Source organism: Eublepharis macularius, chromosome 4, assembly GCF_028583425.1.
Source record: "Eublepharis macularius isolate TG4126 chromosome 4, MPM_Emac_v1.0, whole genome shotgun sequence".
NCBI lineage: Eukaryota > Metazoa > Chordata > Lepidosauria > Squamata > Eublepharidae > Eublepharis > Eublepharis macularius.
Genome location: NC_072793.1, coordinates 167,388,411 through 167,396,111, shown reverse-complemented (window position 1 = coordinate 167,396,111; position 7,701 = coordinate 167,388,411). Strand labels below are relative to the sequence as shown.

Below are 7,701 nucleotides of genomic sequence, written 5' to 3'. Positions count from 1 at the left end.
AAAATTGCAAGCCGGCAAACCCGTTGCCATCTCCTGTCGGGAGGTTTAGTGTTAATTTTTGACTCAATAATCACGCATATCAAGCTCCAGTGCGCTGTATATTTCAGTTCTACAATTTGGAACATAAAAGTTGGATTGTTTTTTCATGGTCCCTGTGTTTTCTTTGTTGTCGCCTTGGCCTTGGGACCTTCCCCTCTTTTACTTCCTTTCTGTTACTGAGGAGGAGGAGGCAATGCCCACGTGTCCGCTATCCCCTTTCTGGAGCCTGTTGTATTTTTTCCCCTCAACTGGCTTTTTGCTAGTTTCCAATAAAGCAAGAATGAATTTTTCTTTTCTTTTTTTTCATTCTTGCTTTATTGGATATAAGTCATAGAATCATAAGAGTTGGAAGGGTCCATACAGACCATCTAGTCCAACCCCCTGCCCAGTGCAGGATCAGCCTAAAGCATCTCTGACAAATATTCATCCAGCCTCTTCTTGAAGGGGAGTGCACCAACTCCCTAGGCAGCTGATTTCTCTTTTGAACTACTCTGACCATGAAAAAGTTTTTCCTAATATCCAGCCGTTACCTTTGTGCATGTACCTTTGTGCATTGCTTTGGGTCCTATCCTCTGCTGCCAACTGGAACAGCTGCTTGCCCTCCTCCAAATGACAGCCTTTTAAATATTTAAAGAGAGCAATCATGTCCCTCCTCAATCTCCTAAACTAAACATTCCCAAGGCTCTCAGACTTTCCTCGTAGGGCTCAGTCTCCAGACTCCTGATCATTCTTGTCGCTCTCCTCTGCACCCTCTCGATTTTGTCCACATCCTTTTTGAAGTGAGGCCTCCGGAACTGCACACAACACTCCAGGGGCGGCCTGACCAAGGCAGTATAGAGAGGGCCTGTGACCTCCTGCGATTTTGATGCTGTGGCCCCTTTGATACAACCCAAGATTGAATTGGCCTTATTTGCCACCGCATCACACTGACTGCTCATACTTAGTTTACAGTCTGCTCTTATCCCAAGATCTCTTTCACTTATACTACTGCCCAGAAGTGTGTCCCCCATCCAGTATTTGTGCTTCCCATTTTTGTGGCCCAGATGTAATACTGTGCACTTGTCTTTGTTGAATTGCATCCCGTTCACAGCTGCTCACTTCTCCAGAGTATTCAGGTCTTGTTGAATTTTAATTCTATCTTCTTGGATGTTTGCTACTCCTCCCAATTTGATATCATCAGCAAATTTAATGAGCAGCCCTTCCACTCCATCCAGCATTGATAAAAATATTGAAAAGTACTGGTCCCAAAACCGAGCCCTGCGGCACCCCACTGGACACCTCCCTCCAATCTGACGAAACGCTGTTGACCACCACTCTTTGGGTGCGGTCCTCTAACCAGTTCCCTATCCACCGAACAGTCCTGTAGTTCCTATAGTTCAGTTCACAGTCTTCCAGTTGGCCCATCAGAATGTCATGGGGGACCTTATAAAAAGCTTTACTGAAATCCAGATAAATCATGTCAACAGAGTTCCCCTGATCCAGTAAGCTGGTCACTTGATCAAAAAAGGAAACCCAAGTCTTCGATATACTGTCGAAGGCTTTCATGACCGGAAAACGATGGTTGTTGTGGATTTTCCGGGCTCTGTAGCTGTGGTCTTGGCATTGTAGTTCCTTTTTTTTATATATAAAATTTTTATTGGATTAGAATATATAATCATTCAATACAAACATTCCCCCTTTGTAAATATTTACTTCTAACCCCCTCCCTTTCCTCCCCCCTTTTATTTGACTTCCAACAGTTTTCCAACCCTTTGTCTATCTTATTGCTTACTTACTTATTACCTCATATAATCTATTAAACATACATTTACAGCGCAATCCTATGGCCGGCCCCAACGCCGACGCGGCTGCACTGGTGGTGTGGCGGCGGCGCCGGGCCGGATCCTGTGCCAGCAAAGTGTGGCCGCAGCGGCGCCCGCAGCGGCGCAGAGATGCAATTTTGGAGAACCAGAAAGTGTTGTGGGCGGGTCTGATCCACGGCCGCCGCCAGGCGCAGCCAAAGGGCGCTGTTCCTGACAAGCATCAGGGGGAGGGGCCAGGAAAGGCGCAGCCTATGGGCAGCACGCGATCCCGGCCAGGCCCCAGAGCAGCAGGCAAACCGCGCCCATGCTGGCAGACTGCCTCGGCTCGTGTGTCGGGCGGGGCTCGCAGTCGGGAAGGAGAGGGGTGGGCGTAGTCTGAGAAGCCTTTCCCCCGTTTGCCCAATGTAGCACCAAGTCCGTGGCAGCCGCGTCCAGAGAGGTTGGCATGGGACTGGCAGGCGCCCTGCCATGAGGAATCCAGGGCAGCAGCCAGTCTCTGGCAGCAGGGGACAGCCCCCAAGTGGCGCCGAAGGGGAGGGCTGGCCTGAGGCCGCCACCAAGAGGCAGACACAGCGGGCCTGCCCCCTCGTCCCCATCCCAAGGCAAAGAACACAGACACCCATTGCACAGAAATCAGCCTTTATTATTATATCATCCCACCTCCCCCAGCAGACGTGAGGAAGGGGAGGCGTGTAGGAGAGCCGCCTGTGCAGCAAAACACCGCACCCCCAAGGCAGCAGCGGCGGTCACCGGCGAGGCCGGCGGCCGGACCCCCTTGGCCGTCCACGGGCCCGGCCTCTCGCACGCAACTGGGCCCGAGGGAGGGGTGCCTTTGGGGCGGGTGGAGCTGCTGCAGTGGGTGGGGCCGGAGGGTCGAGGATGGCGACGAGCTGCCCGAGCAGGGCTTCGGCACGGACTTGAGAGGCACACCCCACCCCTCCCAACAACCATGGCCTGTTGGCGTGGGAGGCTGGCAACTGCTCCACAGGATTGGATGCGAGGCAGGACGCCCTGGGGTGGAAGGTGTTGGAATGACCAATGGGGCTGCTGCAGACGCCCGAGGGGCTGGACCCACTCTGGGAGGCGGCCGCTCATGGGACTGTGTTGCTGGGGCTGCGGCTGCGATGGGGGCGACCCTCCCCAGGCGCGCGAGACCTCCTGCCCGGGATATGGCATCCGCCTGCCACCACCCTGGATTCTCCATTGGTGGGGGCTAGGGTTCCCGCGAGCGGACCATTTCCCCTGCCATCTCCCACCCCCTTGCAGCGGCAGCTCGCACCACCCTCTCCCTGGCTTATTGGGTGCCAGCTACTCTCCCCACCGGGGATTGATCCCCCTCCCCGCTCACATGCCCCGCCCCAACCCTCTACCTGGCCATAGATACAGGGGGGTTAGCCGTGTTAGCCTGTGGTAGCGAATTCAAAAAGGGTCCCGTAGCACCTTTAAAACTATCCAATTTTATTGTGGCATAGGCTTCTGAGAATCAAGTTCTCTTCGGCAGATGGGTGGTACAGACACTGGTCAAATACAGAGGAGGAGGGGGGGGGAGGAGGGAGGGAGGGGGTGTTACTGTGAGGGGAGGGAGGGGGCGGGGAGGCAAGACGGGGTGTGTCGGATACAGGTGGGGAGATGTGACGGGAGTGTTGGGGGAGGGGCGGAGGACGAAGTCAGACTCGCAGACACAGAAGACAGTTGTTGTACATCTCGTTTTATTGCACTGGAAAGAGCGGGCTTGCGTTTAGGCTGGCGAGGGAGGCCGCGGCGCGACGGTGCTTCCTGGGCTGCAGCCAACCGTCCGTCAGAGATGTTTGGGGAGGGCGGGGCGCGGGGGAGCAGCCATGCCCTGGACGTGCCTGTGGGGGAAAAAGACACGTGTGGGCTTTGCCTCGTTCCACTGGCAAGGCAAGCCCCACACTCCGCCATCCGGGGGGGGGGTTGCACATGGTCGAGGGCAGCAGCTGATGCCTGACGGTCTGGCGAGGATGCACTCAGCCTTGGGAAGCCTTTACCTTTATGGGAGGGAATGAGCTGGTCACAACAAACACCTGGCCACATGTGGTTTTCGAGGCGCCTGCCTCTGAGGCAGCCAGGGGCGGCCATGGTTGCCCCCCACCCCTGCTGGGCCTCACCCAAAGCGGCAAGTGAGCAGGTGGGTTCAGGTGAATGGGCGGTTTGCACTAATCTGCGGAATGCCCCCCCACCTCCTCCTTACCTGTCAGCGCTCCGTCGGTCATCACCAGGTGGGAGCGCCAGAGTCAGGGCACCTGCAAGGAAACGGGAGAGCATGCGGTTAATTTGCAAAGTGTCATTCCCTTCTGCCACGGAAGGGTTAGTTTGTTTGTGCTTAGTTAGAAGCAACTAGCATGCATCAGTTAGCTGTGGAGTCATTCTTTCTATCACGGTAGAAAGAGAGTTAGGCAGACATTTGCACCTCTTCCCCTTTATGCGAAGTTCCCCCAGTTTTTCGCAAAGTCCCCCGAGTGCATTCTGCGCCTGCCAATGTGAATGCCCTCAGCCTGTTTCGGTTTTCAAAGGGGCAATGCCACTCAGCAGACGGGCAGAGCCTCCGGCCGAGTGCTCACCTGGGGGTTTGGGCGGCGCTGGCCGGATGTTTTGTAGGGCGCGGTCGCAGGTGATTGGGTGCAGAGAGGGGGGCTCGTCCACGCCGGGCGCGCACGCTGATTGGTCCCCGGGATAGTTCTCATCCTATGCTCCTTCGGGCCATAGGGGCGGGGCGGGGCGCTCAGAGAGGGGGCTGATTTTTCGCCGTTCCATGGACGCCTATGGGCTACGCCTTCTTTTTCCGTGGCGTAGCTTTTTTGCGCCGCTGTGGGCGTTCCCGCTTCTGGAGGAGCTTAGGGAGCGGACTAACTCCGACCCCGCCTTGCTCCCCGCCCCCCCCTGCGTCGGCGTAGGGCTCTACGCCACTCCTGCGCCGCCGCCCGGGCGCCTGTGGCTTGCACCGGTGCTGGCCCGCCGGCGGGCCAGCGCCGCGTCCCAGCGCGGGCGGAAGGCCACTTACGCGGGCGTACGGGCTAGATGCGCCCTCGCAAGCCTTAGTTCGGTTCCTGTTCACTTTCCGTGCCCTTCTTAGGATTGGGCTGCCCGACTCTCTTCTAAGCTTATTATTTTTTTATAACACAGAGTTACCTTTAACCCCTCCTTTACTAAATCCTATATTCTAAATAACACAATGCTAGCACATATTACCAATCATTATATTATTAGTATAACATTTTATCCATTTTCTATTTCTTACTTAATCTCTTTATTCTCCCCCATATAAGTTAATCAATTTAACTTATATTCTGCATATTTCTTTAATCATTTCTTATTCTCAATAAGCTTTAATTATATGAAATATCTGTTATACTAAAAACTTAACTACATTAAAAATACCTGGCTAGCATGCTCATATATATCCATAATATATATTCATAATAATACGTCTATTATTTAATACTGTGAATAATAAAACAAAATTTTCATCTTAACCCTAACAATAGCTTAGAATTTAATAATTAAATCCCCCCTTCCCGGTAAAGCCACTTCTCTCTTCTTTTATAAAGTCTCAATAATTCTCGAACTGCCACAGTTTCCCTTCCACATCCCATTTTTTCTCCAAATATTGCTTCAGTTTCCCCCAATCCATATTAAACTGTCCTGGATCAAGGTCTCTCAGCTTCCTTGTCATTTTGTCCATCTCAGCCATGTACAGCAATTTGCAAATCCAATCTTCAATAGTTGGTACTTCTTGCATTTTCCACTTCTGAGCGTATAAAAGTCTAGCCGCTGTTGTCATATAGAATAACAATGTTCTATGTTGTGCTGGAATATCTTCCATTCCCAAGTTTAGTAGCAGCAATTCTGGGTTTCTATTAACTTGGAACTGTAAAATCTCGTTAATCACTTCTATTATTCCTCCCCAGTATTGCTTAGCTACCTCGCAAGTCCACCACATATGATACAAAGATCCTTCATGCTTTTTACATTTCCAGCATTTGTTTGACATATTAGTATTTCCTAGCGCAATTTTCTTTGGTGTCAGGTACCAACGATATATCATTTTATAAACATTCTCTTTAATATTTGTACATGTCGTGATCTTCAAAGTCGTTTTCCACAGGTATTCCCACGCCTCCATTGTTATTTCTTTATGAAAATTTATCGCCCACTTCACCATTTGAACTTTAACTGTCTCATCTTCTGTGTACCATTTTAAAAGTACTTTATAGATCTTTGAGATTTCTTTTTTACCCTCTTGAAAGATTACCTCTTCTAATTCTGAATTCTCCATTCTTAGTCCTCCTTTCATACAGTCCGAATTATAAAGATCTCTTATCTGTCTATATTGAAACCATCCATAACTTGAGGACAGATCCTCTTCCGTCTTTATTCTCAATTTAGAAGATTCCAATAACGTTATCTCCTTGTATGTTAAACACTGTTGTTCATTTTCGACAGTTCTTGGATCTATTACCTCGAACGGAACCACCCACATCGGAATTCCGTCCTTCAGGTAATTTTTATACTCCTTCCAGACAGTAAAGAGGCTTCTCTGAATATAATGGTGTAAGAACACAGAGTCAGCTTTTACTTTATCATACCACAGGTATGCATGCCATCCGAATATTTTTTTGTGTCCCTTCAGAGCCAATAGCTTACAGTCCTTCAACGTCATCTACTCTTTTATCCAAGTCAGGCAAATTGCTTCATAATATAGTCTTAAATTGGGCAGCTGCATTCCACCTCTCTCTTTAGCATCCTGTAAAACTTTCGTTTTCACTCGAGGCTTCTTGCCTGCCCACACAAAGTCCGATATTTTCCTTTGCCATTTATCAAATTGTTTAGAGTCACGAATAATTGAAATTGTTTGTAGCAGGAACATAACTCTCGGCAATACATTCATCTTTACTACTGCAATTCTTCCCAACCACGACAAATGCAGCCTATTCCATTTGATCAAATCTTGCTCTATTTGAGTCCACAGTTTCTCATAGTTATTCTTGAATAGGTCTATATTCTTCGTGGTCAGTTCAACTCCCAAATATTTTACCTTATTCGTTACTTCACAATCTGTTATTTCCTCTAGTTCCTGCTGTTTCTGTTTAGTCATATTCTTGCATAATATCTTTTTTTTATATAATATTTTTTATTTTTCAATATCTAACATACAAAACTACTACATACATACATACCCTACAAAACAGTAACTACAAAAGACTACAATAGCACAAGGGATGGGAAGGAAAGGAGAAAAAAGAGAAAGGGAAGGGGGGGTGGGGAAAAAGGGGAAGGTAATCTACAAACACTAAACATTACGTTTCATGTTTTCCCTTCATACTGCCATTATTCAAAAGTTAAAGCTTTATATTATATTGATGGAGTGGTTGACCTTACTAAATGCAAATTACAATTTAAATTCAAATTAAATTTTTCTTCCCCTCCTGGGTCCCGGACGCAATTCTGTCTGAGCAGCTGCAGCCGCAGTGCTCATTTCCTCCCCCTCCCCCTCAGACTTCTCCTTTTCGTCTTGCTTGGTGCACTGAAATTCCGGATTTTTATCCTCAAAATCCCTTAGTTGATCTTCTGATAATAACTTGAAAGCTTGATCTTTGTGACTGAACCAGATTCCTTCCGGAAATAACCATTTGTACTTTATTCCACGTTCTCTCAGAAGAGCTGCGAACTTTTTATACTTAAAACGTCTTTTCCGAACTAGAAATGGGACGTCTTTCAATATCTTAACTTTATTACCCAAAAAGTCCAAATCCGCATTGTATCAATTATATAGGATAGTGTCCCGGATCCTCTTAGATGAAAAATCAATGATGATCTCGCGAGGCAACTGACGCTTCAT

The 7,701-nt window shown here is 48.8% G+C and overlaps 1 protein-coding gene and 1 long non-coding RNA gene across 2 annotated transcripts in view; one reads left to right on the top strand and one right to left on the bottom strand.

Annotated features, from left to right (window-relative positions):
* Positions 1–7,701, top strand: part of LOC129327124 (zinc finger protein 665-like) — a 98,679-nt gene that overhangs the window by 44,742 nt on the left and 46,236 nt on the right. The gene's annotated exons all lie outside the window — the stretch shown is intronic.
* On the bottom strand, positions 3,522–4,575 carry LOC129327174 (uncharacterized). Its single transcript, XR_008596781.1, has 3 exons — positions 4,424–4,575; positions 4,054–4,105; positions 3,522–3,694 (listed from the first exon to the last, which is right to left on the bottom strand). It is a non-coding gene; the product is annotated as an uncharacterized LOC129327174 (long non-coding RNA).